The sequence below is a fragment of the Ailuropoda melanoleuca genome, chromosome 2 (assembly GCF_002007445.2).
Source record: "Ailuropoda melanoleuca isolate Jingjing chromosome 2, ASM200744v2, whole genome shotgun sequence".
Classification (NCBI taxonomy): domain Eukaryota; kingdom Metazoa; phylum Chordata; class Mammalia; order Carnivora; family Ursidae; genus Ailuropoda; species Ailuropoda melanoleuca.
In genome coordinates, this window is record NC_048219.1 from 123595973 (window position 1) to 123609928 (window position 13956).

The 13956-nt window shown below is 39.5% G+C and overlaps 1 protein-coding gene across 1 annotated transcript in view; it reads left to right on the top strand.

The window, feature by feature from the left end:
* FMNL2 (formin like 2) overlaps positions 1-13956 on the top strand; it is a 303412-nt gene that overhangs the window by 183982 nt on the left and 105474 nt on the right.

The window sequence follows — 13956 nt, forward strand, 5'->3', positions numbered from 1 at the left end:
GCTTTGGGGTCCTGGCTGCTTTCCACAGGCTTGGGGTAAAGGCTGCATTTTAGGGACTTTAGAATCTCAGATGAACTTTCAGATCACTGTGTCTGGAAGAGTTATTAGAAGGGTTGCATTTATTTCCAGCCACTCTTTTTCTTTTACTCACTCTTTTTAAAGGATTTTATTTATTTATTTGACAGCGAGTGAGAAAGCACAAGCAGGAGGAACGGCAGGCAGAGGGAGGAGCAGGCTCCCTGCTGAGTAGGGAGCCAGATATGAGGCTTGATTCCAGGACCCTGAGATCATGACCTGATCATGCTTAACCGACTGAGCCACGTGGGCGCCCCTCTTTTTTTATTTTTCTACTGGAAAAGTTATATCTGTATTGGAACATATGAAGTAAAGTGAAAGATCTTATGCCTTTCCCACCTGTTCACTAATCAGTGATAAACTGAGGTTTAAGAGCATTAATGACAAGCCAGCTCCAAGGCCCCCGGGGTTAGTTAGTGAGACAAGAACACTGATTTCCAAACTTCAGTCACAAGTCCTTTGAATCAGTTCCTGTTACGCTAGGGACCGGGAATCAGTTTGTGGAAGCGAAACTTGCACTTAGGTAAGTAGGTCTTTGCAAGGCTTCATCCTGTGACTTTGCAGGGGATTTTCCTGGAGGAGGAGGACTTATTCCTAAGTGTACGTCTGTTCAGTGATTAAGTGGAAGTGGTTAGTCAGGAATTCAGGACATTTTAGGTGACTAATGCCGATGGGTGTAGATTGCAGTAATGTGTCATCCAGTCCCGAAGTGTTAGCGGTGCCACACCTGAGCTTGGTTAGAAAGTTGCCCCGTGGCTTTGCCTGTGCTAATGGTGCGATGTGCGATTTTTGGGGGGTGGTTTGGCATGGCTCGACCTTGCCCCCTAATGGCTGGTGATTTTGTTGCATTATAGCCTTAGGAAGAGATGGGGGTCTCCCCCTTCCTTCACTTGAATGATAAGGGAGAAGGAGGTTAAAACCAACAAAAACAAAGGTGATAGTGAAGAGGTGGCAGGAAATTATACCCACTTAGAGTCAACTTCCTGTGTTAAGCACTTCAGGCAGGTTGGATTTCAGCCCTCAAGGTTTGGCAGGCAGCCTGCTCAGGGAAGGGGAAGGCCCCTGCTGCCACTCCACCCGGGGTTGAGTCAGGCCAGTGGTGTTGAGATACTCCAAGACTGGGAGAGTTACTTTTTTTTGTCTTTTTTCAGCACCACTGACCCATGTCGTTTGAATGTATTTAATCATTAAGAATACAATTAATTCTTAAACCCTTCGCTTGTATTTCCTAATACCATTTCATTCAGAAGATAAAAAAGTTACTTACTGGAAAACTTGTATCTGTAGTTAAGACAATTTGCTGCTGGAAGAAAATATCCTAAAAAATTAAAGAGCAACTTATTGCTGAGTTATTTTCTTTCTTTCATCCTTTGTTTTGTTTTGTTTTAAACATTCATGTTGTTGTAAGCCAGCTAGAGCTCTACTCTGCTAGGTAACCAAATATTACTAGATATTGATAAACTAATTCCTGTGGACCATGAGATTCTAGGTGTTAAGGGCTCGTCCTTGGAGTGAGGGGTAACAATGAGTGGCAGCATCGGGCAGGAACAGGTGATAGCCGATTGGTGTGTTGGTGGCAGCCATGGTAGTTACTTGAGCAAGCATATGGATCGCAGAGACAGTGGGGAAGAAGTAAGGGAAGGATAATGATGTAGCAGGAACCTTCACCTTGCTCTACTGCCTCTGCGCGGGCTCCCAGACTCCAGACTTAATCTGCCCTCAGCCCCTATCCCCAAGTTCCAGGCTTTGATTCTACATATAGCCACACGAACTTTATTGTGGCTTTACCAGCTGTTGGGTTAGCAGACAGCCATTTCTCCACCCCCTTCCCCTTATTCAGTCCTCTGCCTGACTGATATTTTTACTATATTTAATATTGTTTGACCTTAAAATTGTTTGAATTTTTACCATATTTCCTTAGCTGGTATGTTGAAATGCTATCTAATTTTAAATCAGTACTAGGTTTTTTGAGATCTGTGATAATTCTTTTAAAGTTCTCTTCCAAACCCTTAGTTGTATTTTATCATTTTGATACTTGGTCTTCCTCTTCTGTGTAATCTTTCTTTTTGCTCTGCATTAGTCAGATTTCGTGTTTGGTATTTTGTTTTGTAGTTTTATCTTGTTAGAAAATTCAGTGTGTGTTTTGTAAAAATGAGAATTCCCTTATAGCCAATAAAGTCATCACAATTAAAATGAATAATAATTCCTTTGTGCCTTCTATTGCCCAGGTCATATTTCCCAGTGTTCTATAATGTTCTTTCCACCTGGTTTGTTCACATGAAAATCTAGTCCCAGTATCAATCACACATTGCATCTGGCTGTTAGGTTCTTTAATTCTTCGTGAATCTACAACAGACTTTTATTCATGATGCTAATACAGTGAGGAAACTAGACAGGCTGTCTTGCAGTGTGTTGTTTTCTGCATTTACCCTGTTGTTTCCTAGAGATGTCTGAAATCTTCTGAATTTTCTGTTAACCAGAAGTTAGGTGTAAAAGCATGATAGATTGATGTCGAATATCTTTTTCTAGAATATCACAGGAGACCTGTGATGTCTGATATCTCACTATTAGATAACATCGGTCAGTAGTATAATTGTGTTTTCGCCTTTAAGCAGAAAGGGATCTGTGGCACGTTCCTTTGGCACTGTTTGTCTCCTTACCTACCAGCCTTGTGCCTGGTGGGTTTAAAACCAACTGATAATCTTCTGCTGAATCAGTTTCTGGAGGAGCTTCACAAAGATGATTTTATAATTTCATTTCCCTTCTATGTTAAGCCAGCAACTGGATCTTTCAGCTGGGTCTCAGTTTACCCTGGAATATAATTATTCCTAGAATTCTTTCTCTCCCTTTGCCATTTTTGAGAGTACAGATTTAGTTTAAAGGATACCTCGAAAGGTGTGGCAAATGGGTTTTCCCTGGCTTTCTCTTAAGACTATCATTGTGCACGCATGGATTTTCATAGTCAGGGTATTTCAACTAATACAGTAATATTTTGAAGCTCACACTATCAGTGCTTTGATGTATGAGAACCCTTTCATCCTGGCTTCTGTGTTCTTTTGATGGGACTTTGTTAAGCCTTGAGAGCTTGTTTTATGGTACAAAACCCATCTCTTAGGCTTAACTTGTACCTTCCTCGCCCTGGACCGTAGAATAAGACGTTTCTTTGAGGAGCCCTATTCTTTTTAGTGTGTTGGCGGGGGTGGATATTAGAGGGGACGATGTGAGTGCCAGAGGCCATCATAGCCACTGGGTGAATCTCCTTCTCAGTTTAAGTATCTGGACCTTGAAAATAATGTGTAAAAATTACGAGTTCATATTGATATTTCCAAATCAATTTTTAATATTAATTTACTTAATTTCTTTGATTTTATAATTATCACTTTTACGTTGAATTGTTGGATTCCTAACAAATGTAATTTATTTGTCTTTTCCTATAATATAAAAAAAGGTTTCAAAATAACATACCAATATCATTACTAACTAAAACATTAGTAACGAAAATTACTGAGTGGATACTTTTTTTTTTCTTTTGCAGTTTTGTGTCCCCCAAATGTATCCTCTTGAAGATGTACTAAGTACTTGATTTAAGTCACTTCTGTTATGAATTTCCGGTTTAAGTTAAAGTAACAATAAGATAACAAAGAGCTGCTATGTTAGTTTTCTGTGGCTGCCGTAACAAATGACCACAAGCTTGGTGGCTTAAAGCAATAGAAAATATTCTGTTGCAGCTCTGGAGGCCAGAAGTCTGAAATGAGGATGTCAGCTGGATCATGTCCCCGCCCAAGGCTGTAGGGGAGAGTCATTCCTTGCCTCTCCCAGCTCCCAGTGGCTCTTGGGCGGACCTTGGCATGTGGTTGCGTGACTCTGGTCTCTCTTTACGTGGCTTTTTCTTTTCTCCCCTTGTGTACTTCTTTTCTTCGTTGTCTTACAGGGACACTTGTTATTGGATTGAGGGCCCACCTGGATAAGCTAGGAGGATCTCATTCAAGGTCCTTAACTTATTACCTCTGCAAAGACCCTTTTTCCAAATACAGTCGCATTGGCTTGTTTGGGGTTAGAACATAGATGTATCTTTTTGGGGGACCACCATTCCGAAAACTGCATATACCAAGATGTGTAATGATTTGCATAATCTTGTCATTCATGTAACAGTACAGGCTGTTACCATTGACCATTGAGGGTTAAATTCTACCCAATCAATCAAGGAGCAAGGTGAAGCTGTTCTTAGCATACAGCTTCAGCTTTGCCCCGAGGTGGTCTCCAGTCACAGGAAGAAGGAATATGCACATGCATGCTCATATACCTGGGAGCCGCAGCCCGCACCCCAACCAGGCTCCGAAGTAGACCAAGCCGCATGCAATCTTACTTCATAGGCTAGGCCTGCAGGGAGGATGCGAAATGTAGCCTAGCTGAATATGCACAAAGAGAAAAAACATGCCTCGTAAAAGCTAGTCTCTGCTACGGTTATTAATTTTGATAGTCTGATAGTTTCACTTGTCTTAGGTTGTAGTTAGGATTAAAACTTGCTTTTATTTATGTATTCATTAATTGATTCATTGAAAAGCGTTTGGTAGTATAGACAGGGGAAAGCAAAGAGAAAATTGAGAGAGTATGGATCTGAGTTTTCCCCAAACAGGTACCTCATGTAATACTTCGAGTCTGGAGAACCGTTTGAGTTGAATGGTCCCTGGTACCGATTTATTTGTTCTGCATCCCAGCTGTGTGCCAGGCAGGAGCTGGCTATAGGGCATGTATTTTTCCAGTTTTAAAACAAACAACATTTTATCTTTGTGCTATCTTCCGCTTGAGATTTTAAAGGGACGGTCTTCCTTTTCTTCAAGCCTCCAAATCTGAGGAAAGGTACTGAGTGTGTTGCTGTTTAAAAGAAAGGAAGTTTCTTAACGTTTCCCTTCTGAAAGCAAAGTTTCCCTTCCGTTAAGATTCACTCTGGGTCTCGGAGTCCTTAATTCGAAAACTGGAGAAGCCATCAGAGATCAGCTGCCCACTCTCTGTATGTTGAGCTGTCTCACATTTCATATCTCTGGAGTTGTGCAAAATCGAGGCTGAACCTAGAAGGGGGTTTACCTCTTTCTACTACCAGAGTTTCCCTTCGTCAGATGGTGTTTGTAGTGGGGAGAAAAGCGGCTGGCCCATCCCATGGGGATTGAGAGGGGGGCAGAAAATGGGGAGAAGGTAGACTAAAGAAGGGGTGAGTTACTCCTTTTTAAACTAATCCTTTTCAGCAGCTTGATATAAATGCTCTGTTAGAAGTGCTGCTCGACATCAACAGCCAAAGTAAGAAACCCCGGGGTCAGTCTGATTTCAAGCTTCTAGGTTCTCTTCTGCCAAAATGAACATCATATTACCTGCCTTTTTGCCTGGTAATACAAATGGAATTGTAGATTGTCCCCTGCAGTCCCCCCCACCCCAAAATTACTTAGTTGTCTGAGACAACTCCATTATGTTGTGTGAAGTAAATTGTGTGAGCAGCTTTGGTAAACTTGGGAATGCTATTACAGGAAATGAAAAATCATATCGCCAATTCAGTGATGCATATGGATAGACTGAAGTTGACCTTTGACACCATCCTTCAGAAAATAATTTAAGTGGCTTATTAAGGTGTGTTAGCCAAGAATTTCTACTAGGTAACACAAATATAACTCTGCATGGTTTTAACACCTGAACGTTTGGCTCATAATCTTTGCTGTGGAAGTCTGCGTGTTTAACTTTCACACACAAAAAAAGTCAAAGAGTTTCTGGAAGTTCTCCAACAAGTGGTTGAGCTGACACTAAAAAAACTGAAAATTTCTGTGTTCTAAAAAGTACCCTAATGGTCTGGAAAAGTTTTTTTTTTTTTTTAAAGATTTTATTTATTATTTGACAGAGATAGAGACAGCCAGCGAGAGAGGGAACACAAGCAGGGGGAGCGGGAGAGGAAGAAGCAGGCTCATAGCAGAGGAGCCTGATGTGGGGCTCGATCCCATAACGCCGGGATCACGCCCTGAGCCGAAGGCAGACGCTTAAACTTTGTGCCACCCAGGCGCCCCTGGAAAAGTTTTTTTTTGAAAAAAGTGCCAGGATGACCTGGATTATAGTATCATTGTGGCTCTTTTTATCAGTCCATTCATTCCTTAAATGATTCAATGAGAACAAACTGAGAAGAGTGATGTGCTGGATGCTAGGACCATAGGGCTTCAGAAAACAGTGCTGAATCTTTTAAAAAAGGAGATTGAAAAAAAATAACACATCATCTTAAAAGTAAATTCTGGAAAGACTGAGTGTCTAGCAGAGAGCTTTCAGCCCATGTATTCTCCCCTACTCATCTGTAGCATTCATGGCAGATCCTGGTGAACTTTCAAGTAAGCGTTTTAAAAGAAGTTATTTTTTGAAGTCATTGGGGGAATTAAGGTGTCTGTCAGGGCTTTATCTCTGTGATAGTAGTAAAACAGGATTTGAGTGATTTCACTGAAATAGAAGAAATATAAATTGGTTTTAATTTCTCATTAGACTATAGGTGCCAGGAGTGCAGAGAGATAAGGAAAAAAGTAGAACTATGGTTCAGGTTTGTAAGGAAAGCAGAGCTGTGTTTAGGGGTGGAGACTGCATGTAGTCTCTATCCACGTGGTGGACTGGATGGTGGCTTGCCGTAGCATCTTTGGGTTCTGTATATACCATCATTACGCAGAAGGTGGTTATCCTTAAATCCACTACTAGTTCTCTTCACAAGAACTTTGAGACAGCCACTTGGCTGTTGATGTATGTGTTGCTCATAGCTTCAGATATACCTTCCCAAACCTCATTTCAAACTCTGTAGAGTGAACACTTGTAATAGACTGGGTACCATGTTTCTATATCTCTGTCACATCCAGCAAGTGTCCCCAGCAATGACCAATTTCAAAGGACCTGCTTCCGCCTTCCACTCAGCCCAGTCTGGTCAGGTCTTGTCTGAGACCTTGGTCTAATGACTGATTTTGACCATGTGATCCCAGGTTGAAACTATTTTTGGCTTAATCTTGTGATCTGAGGATGCAAAGAAAGACATGATGTTGATTATAGAAGGGTGTGTGTGTGATGTTAAAACTGAAATTACGAAAGATCTAAGGACAAATCATAAACTAGCCAACCAAAGCTTGGTTTTAAGATTCAGTTTTCGGGTTGTTCGCACACATTGTTTTTGTTTTTATATCTTAAAAAGTAAATACTTCTGTATCTAGGAAACTGGGATGTGTGTTGGGTGTGGGGAGGTAGGGAGGGTTGGATGAAGATGGTGGGTTAAACAAATCTCATGAAATGACAGTGAAGATATAGTAATGGTTTGAGGAATGGCAGTACATGTAGAGCTGGGTGAAAAAAATGTGACACAAATTGCAGAATTTTTAATTCCTTATGAATAATTTATGACATAAATGTTTTGGAAATTATAAAACTAAGAGGTTTACAGGACCCCCTTGGAGTGCTTTATTTTTTACAAAAGTGTTAGCTGGCAAAGTTGACTGCATGTTTGGCTTGTAGATTTCTTTCTAATTTAGGCAAGTGGAGCGAACAAAATATCAGACACTTTTTAACAAGAAAGCTGTGCTCAGTAACAAGTAAAACGAATTTAGAGAAATTACTTTGAGATACTGTTTTTTGATCTTCTTTACTGAGGTATGATTTACATATAGCAAAGTTCACCAATTGTGTTTTCCAAAGTGGCTCTATCATTTTGCATTCCTTCCAACAATGTAATAGAGTTCCAGTCACTCCAAATCCTTTACCAACACTTGGGTATTTTCAGTTTCATTAATTCCACTCATTTCTATGGATATATAGTGGTATCTCACTTTGGTTTTTATTTGCATTTTCCTAATGATGTTGAGCATCTTTCTTTGTGCTTGTTATTTGTGTATCTTTGTTGAAGGATCTGTTCAAATCTTTTGCCTATTTTTAAAAGTTGGATTGTTTCATTATTGAACTGTAGTGTTTTAAAAATACACATTCTGGATAGAAATCTTTATCAGACGTATATCTTGCAAATATTCTGCTAGTTTGTGTCTTGACAATTTTCATAGTCATTAAGTGTTTTTCAAAGACAAAAAGGTTTTCTGATGAAATCGGATTTAGATATCTTTTATTTTTTTAAGTGGTTCAAGTATTTTGTGCCTTGTCTAAGGAATCTTTGTCCCAACTTAGGTCACAAAGGTTATCTCTTCCATGTTTTCTTCTAGAAATTTTAAGGGTTTGGTTGTATGTTATCTTTGTGATTTATTTTGAGTGAATTTTGGTACATGGGATAAGTTAAAGCTGCAGATTCACTGTTTTTCCCCCCCATAAGCATATCCATTTAAGTACCATTTGTTGAATAGACTGTTCTTTTTTCATGAACTACCTTGGTATCTTTGAAAAACCAGTTGGCCAATATGTGTATAGTCCTATTTTTGTACTCTCTGTTCTGTTCCACTGATCTTTATCTCTACCCTTTGTCAATATTGCAGTTTCGATTACCGTCTGGAAATCATGTAGTGTGAATTCTCCAACTTTGTTCTTTTGCAAAATTATTTTGGCTACTCTAATTTCTTGCATTTTTATATAAATCTTACAATCAGCTTGTAAGTTTCTATGAAAAACCCTCCAGGATTTTGACTGAGATTGCATTGACTTTGTAGATGAATGTCAAGAGAACTAACATCTTAATAGTATTGATTCTTCTGGATGATGAACATGGCATTGCTGTTTATTTAGGTCTTTAATATCTCATAGGAATATTTTGAAGTTTTCAGTGTACAGGTCTTGCATGTATTTTCTTAGATTTATCCTTAAGTATATCATGATCTTTAGTGCTATTTTAAGTGATACATTTAGAAAATAAGTTTACAATGGTTTTTTCCTAGAGAAATATTGTTTTTAAACAACCTCCTACTGCTTCATTGATACCCATATGGAGCAAAATGGCTTATAGTATGTTGCTGCATTTTCAAAACCAAGTTCCATAATTGAACACCGTCGTAATGGCTTCTTACTGTAAACCAGTCATGGGTAAATGTTGATGTTTAGTATTCTGAGCTTGGTTCTTAGGCTTAAGTCTATGCCTAAGGTAAATGAAAGCAGGTGGTAAGGACATGGTTAAGACCTAATGACTTTATTCCCAATTTTCAGTCCTCATGTTCTGTTCATAAGGATACTTTCCTTGCACGTATCAAACACGTGTTGACTTCAGTGGACGGCACCTTCTCCACCTCTTTCTGTGCCATCTGCCTTGAGGGTTTGCTGCCATAAGTTATACCTTTTGCAAATATTTACAGTTCATTCACTGCAGCGAGCACCTCTTGAGATTCTCAGGACCGTGTAACTGTCACCATGTGGTTGCACACTGTTCGAATTGGGGCCCATGAAATTTCAGAGAATCCAATTAGTATAAGTATAGGCAGAAATCTGTAACATAAGAGTTTGCCATTCTTAGTTAAAAAAAGATGTGATTTTATATATATATATATATATATGTATATATATATATATATATGATGAAATATTACTCAACCATAAAAAAGAATGAAATCTTGCCATTTGCAATGACATGGATGGAGCTAGAGAGGATTATGCCAAGCAAAATAAGTCAGTCACCATATGAGAAAGACAGATACCATATGATTTCATTCATATATGGAATTTAAGAAACAAAACAAACAAGCAAAGGGGGAAAAAGAGGGAGGCAAACCAAGAAACAGACTCTTAACTATAAAGATCACACTGATGGTTGCCAGAAAGGAGGTGCATGGGGGGATGGGTGAAATAGGTGATGGGGATTGAGGAGGCCACTTGCTGTGATGAGCGCTGGGTGACGAATTAAAGTGCTGAATCACTAAGTTGTACACCTGAAGCTAATATTACACTGTATGTTAACTAACTGCAATTTAAAAATATTTTTAAAAATAATAATTAAAAAAGCATTTACCATTCTTTCAAATTCTTGAGTGATTGAAAAATACTAGTATTCTTATCTAAATCTTGAAATACCTAATGGTCTCTGCAAGACATCAAAGGCTGCTGCCGCCGCTTCTCCCCCCCTCTCTGCCCCCCCGATCAGGATCAGGACTTTGTTATTTTTCTTTTCCTCCCCCATGTTTTATTTGTATGATACATGGTTAGCTCTGGAGACTTTTAAAAGCTTTCCAGTATGTTAATCTTTTTTGGGAAGGCATCCTTAAGTAAGGTTTCTGGAATACGCAGTGTGTGTGGAAGAAAGGTTTTTCATACTCTCATTTTTCGTATGAAGAAACAATGAGGCTTGTTTGTACCCCTTGCATTTTTTAGAGGAAGAGTACTCCCCAGGGATTTTGTAAAATTTTCATGAAATCGTAGATTGTAACTATAGTTTTATAATAAGTCTGTATCTTTAAACATAACTGAAAATGTTCCAGAGTCTTTGCCTAACAGCTGTATGCGCGTTTTCTTTGTAGACCAAGAGAAATTTAGGATCCAAAGTAGGAATTGCACTCTAAAGCAGTGATTAGTGTTAGTGTACAGAAGGACCTACTTGGGGAATTTAAGAAAATGTGGATTTTTGAGTGTTTGGTGAATTGAGTCAGGAGAATGTTTGCAATTTCACAAGCATCTTCAATGGCTTTAGATGCTGGTTTTTGATGGCATATATTTTAAGAGGCTCCAAACTAAAAGAAGGGAAAGCTTTGGCTCATGAGGGGAGAGAATGAGGATTTGAAGATTATGTTAAAGATTTTCCAAGATAAATCCAACCTTTCATCGCTCTACCCTAGTCCTTAGATCCTTAAGAGCAACAACAACCCTACTTACAGAACAGGGCTACATGTCAAACACAGTCGTGGTTCAGTCTTTTCTTAGAACAACATGAGATAATAAACTTTATTAAAAACATGACTTTCCTTCCTAACAAATTCAATTAAAACCATTTTTAAATCGGGAAAAGTGATGAACTGTGAATAGGATTAAATAAGCCCAATTAATATTATATATTAGGCAGTGAATTATGGGATGTTTTGTTTAGGAAAGACCTGTTGAACTAGAAGAAACCTTTGCTAGTCTAAATAAAGGAAATTATTTGGACAAGTCGCATCAAAAGTTATTTTCAGTCTGAGAGCTGTAATGGAACACTTGGAAAGTTGTCCTCTCCGACCAGGAAAATGATTTCATATTCAGAACTGAAGAATGCTTCAAGGCTCTCCAAGAAACTGTGGCTGTGGAATGAATCTGACATACTGATTTTTCTAGTCTAGTCGAGCACAGAAATGGCCAGCTTTTAAAATTGGGGTTGGAGAAGGGATAGTTAAGCAGTCTTCATCGCATGTTCCCTCCTATTCAAAACCCCTCATTAACTTCCTCTTGTCTCTCTTATACCTATTAGCTTACTATTTGACATCCACCATTGTCTGTTCAAGTTACCCATTAGAGTCTTGTGCCATTGTCTTTCCTAAACTATATTCCTGGAACCCGGCTAAACCCACTGAAGTTAGTAGCACATTCCCCATGCTTCTCTACCTTTGTTCCCATGTTCCCCATCTGGAAAACTCCTGTCTCCTGCCTCTCACACCGACCCAGGATATCTATACACTGCCTGCTCTTTAAAACTCAATTCAAAAACCACTTTCTCCAGGGAAGTTCCTTTGATCTTCTCCCTTGGAAGGAGCCGTACCTTTCTTTGAACTTTCAGAGGATCACATATGGCTCTTATCGTATTCAGCATTGTATTACAGCGATGTCTGTTGTGTCTCACAGATCAGATTTAATGCTTCAGAATGAATTTGTTTCATTTTTTGCCCTTTTTACACAGTGTCTTGCATAGTGTGTTCTGGATGAATGAAATAATGATAAAAAAATCTTTTTTAACCTTAGTATTTTTCAGGTTAGTGCCTGGAAGTAGAGACCTACTTGTGATAGCAAGATTTAAGGTGTTCAGAGGCAGGGGCTAACTTAGCAAAATGTTTTCATCCGGAAATAACCACAGGGACCCTCTGAGTCGCAGCGCAGCTGGCCCTTGCTGGCTCTCAGTGGTTAGACAAAACCGGACTCTCATCTGAACTCGCTTTCCTGGCCATCTATTATCATGGGTAGCTAGAGTCTTAATAGTTTTTCCTCATTTGCTCTAAATTGTCCTCTTTCTTCATACCCATACTTTCTGTAGGTGGGAGAGTCTGGAAGCCTTTCTGAGGTTCCAGAATTTGTTTTTGTCTTTTTGGGGGGAACATGGAATATGCATTTCCTTGGGGACTCTGGTACTCTCAGTTTCTTGGGGGAGTCTAGATCTATTTGTGTAGCTGTTTTTATTTGCATAAATTGGTGGCCCTGTGAAAGCTGAGACGTTATGACTACCTTAGTCCCTCTTGCTTAGGAGCCCTGATTCTGGGCTTGGTGCCCCCCCTTCCCTCCCCCCACGTATGTACATGCATTATTTCTTGGCTGCTGCTGTGCTACGTAACTTCTTTCTGTCTATATATAATATTCATGTGCTATTTTATTTTTGTCTTTTATTCTCCCCGTGCACTTCTGTTAGCGTTATCCCTTTTAGAGGGTAAACCCCTTGAGGACTTGGATTATTCCTGTCAGCAGAGCTCTGAAGAGCTTTTAGCACCAAGTTAATGCTGCAAATTAGTACGCACTAATGGCAGTGATACTGGTGTAATCACGGCTCATTGAGAGACCGCAGTTTGCTTCCTCATCCTTGGGAGATGAAGTCCAACTATTTGCAGCTTCTAGGAAGAAAAATCAAGTGTAGCGAGCTTATGTGCACAAGAGCAAAGTCCTTTGAATTTTCACTATCTAAAAATTATTGCAGGAGCAGAATAATAAAACATTAGTAATGGCATAATAATGGTGATATCTAATTCATCCCGAAGGGCATTTCAGCAATTTTGGTAGCTCTGCTGATGCACTACTGAACTAGAGCCAGTGACTCTGTGACAATCCCAAACAGGGAGAGAAACTCAGCAGTCAGCGTGTCTCCCTAGGAGCCACTCATTTCCCAGAGATTTCCTGGATTTTCAGATGTCTCGCTATAATTTCTTTCCTTTAACCTCAGAATATCAAGGTATAAGATAAACTTGACTGAAATTCTATTTGATTTTGGAACTGCTTCTCCAAATACAATTTATGGAGCGTAAATGCTTATAACATGCTTGTCCTGAGTCCAACTGACACCAAATTAACCTCAAGTAATTTCTCATGTAATTATACACATGGATTGAGAGGATTCAAAGGATCAGAAAATGTTTTGCTGGATGAGTGGAGTGCCCAGTTCCAAACTTTTATGCGGAAAGGCTTCAGTGACACACTTTATTAGATTTAGGTGGAGGAAGGAGAGCATGGAGGAAGGCTCCAAAGAAATAGTTGAACTGCTTAGAACCTAAGGTTGCTTGCCTGTCTGATGAGAAAGCCATGTTGCAGCTTAGCTGATGCGTTCCATTTACTGTGACTTAACCTAATTAACCCAGTATCTCCCTGTCCCAGCCCCTTCGTTGAGTTCCTTTAGAAATGGCCTGGTTTTCCAATTTGGGCTGCAGTAGACTTGAACCTAGTCATTAAGCGGAATCCATAAATGCTTTGTCTTTTCCTTATCTGCAGGGCAGGCCTATGCGTGGCAGGGTAACCCTCCTGGTGGCCAGCAAGGCGGGGGCGGGGGGAGGCTTGCTAGCATAAGCTTTAGTAGATTGAGTTAGTGAGAAATGTGTAATTGTGGAAGTCACTAGGCAGTTTCAGAGCCAGGAGAGATACCATATAGGCTTGTCAGCAAATGTCGTTTAGCTATGACATTAGTTTGGCTGATTTATATCTAGCACATACATATTCCTAGTACAACATTGACAATCTCTTTGCTTGCTTTTAAACTTGAAAAACTTACCCCTAATTTATGAGAGATGTGACTAGTATATGACA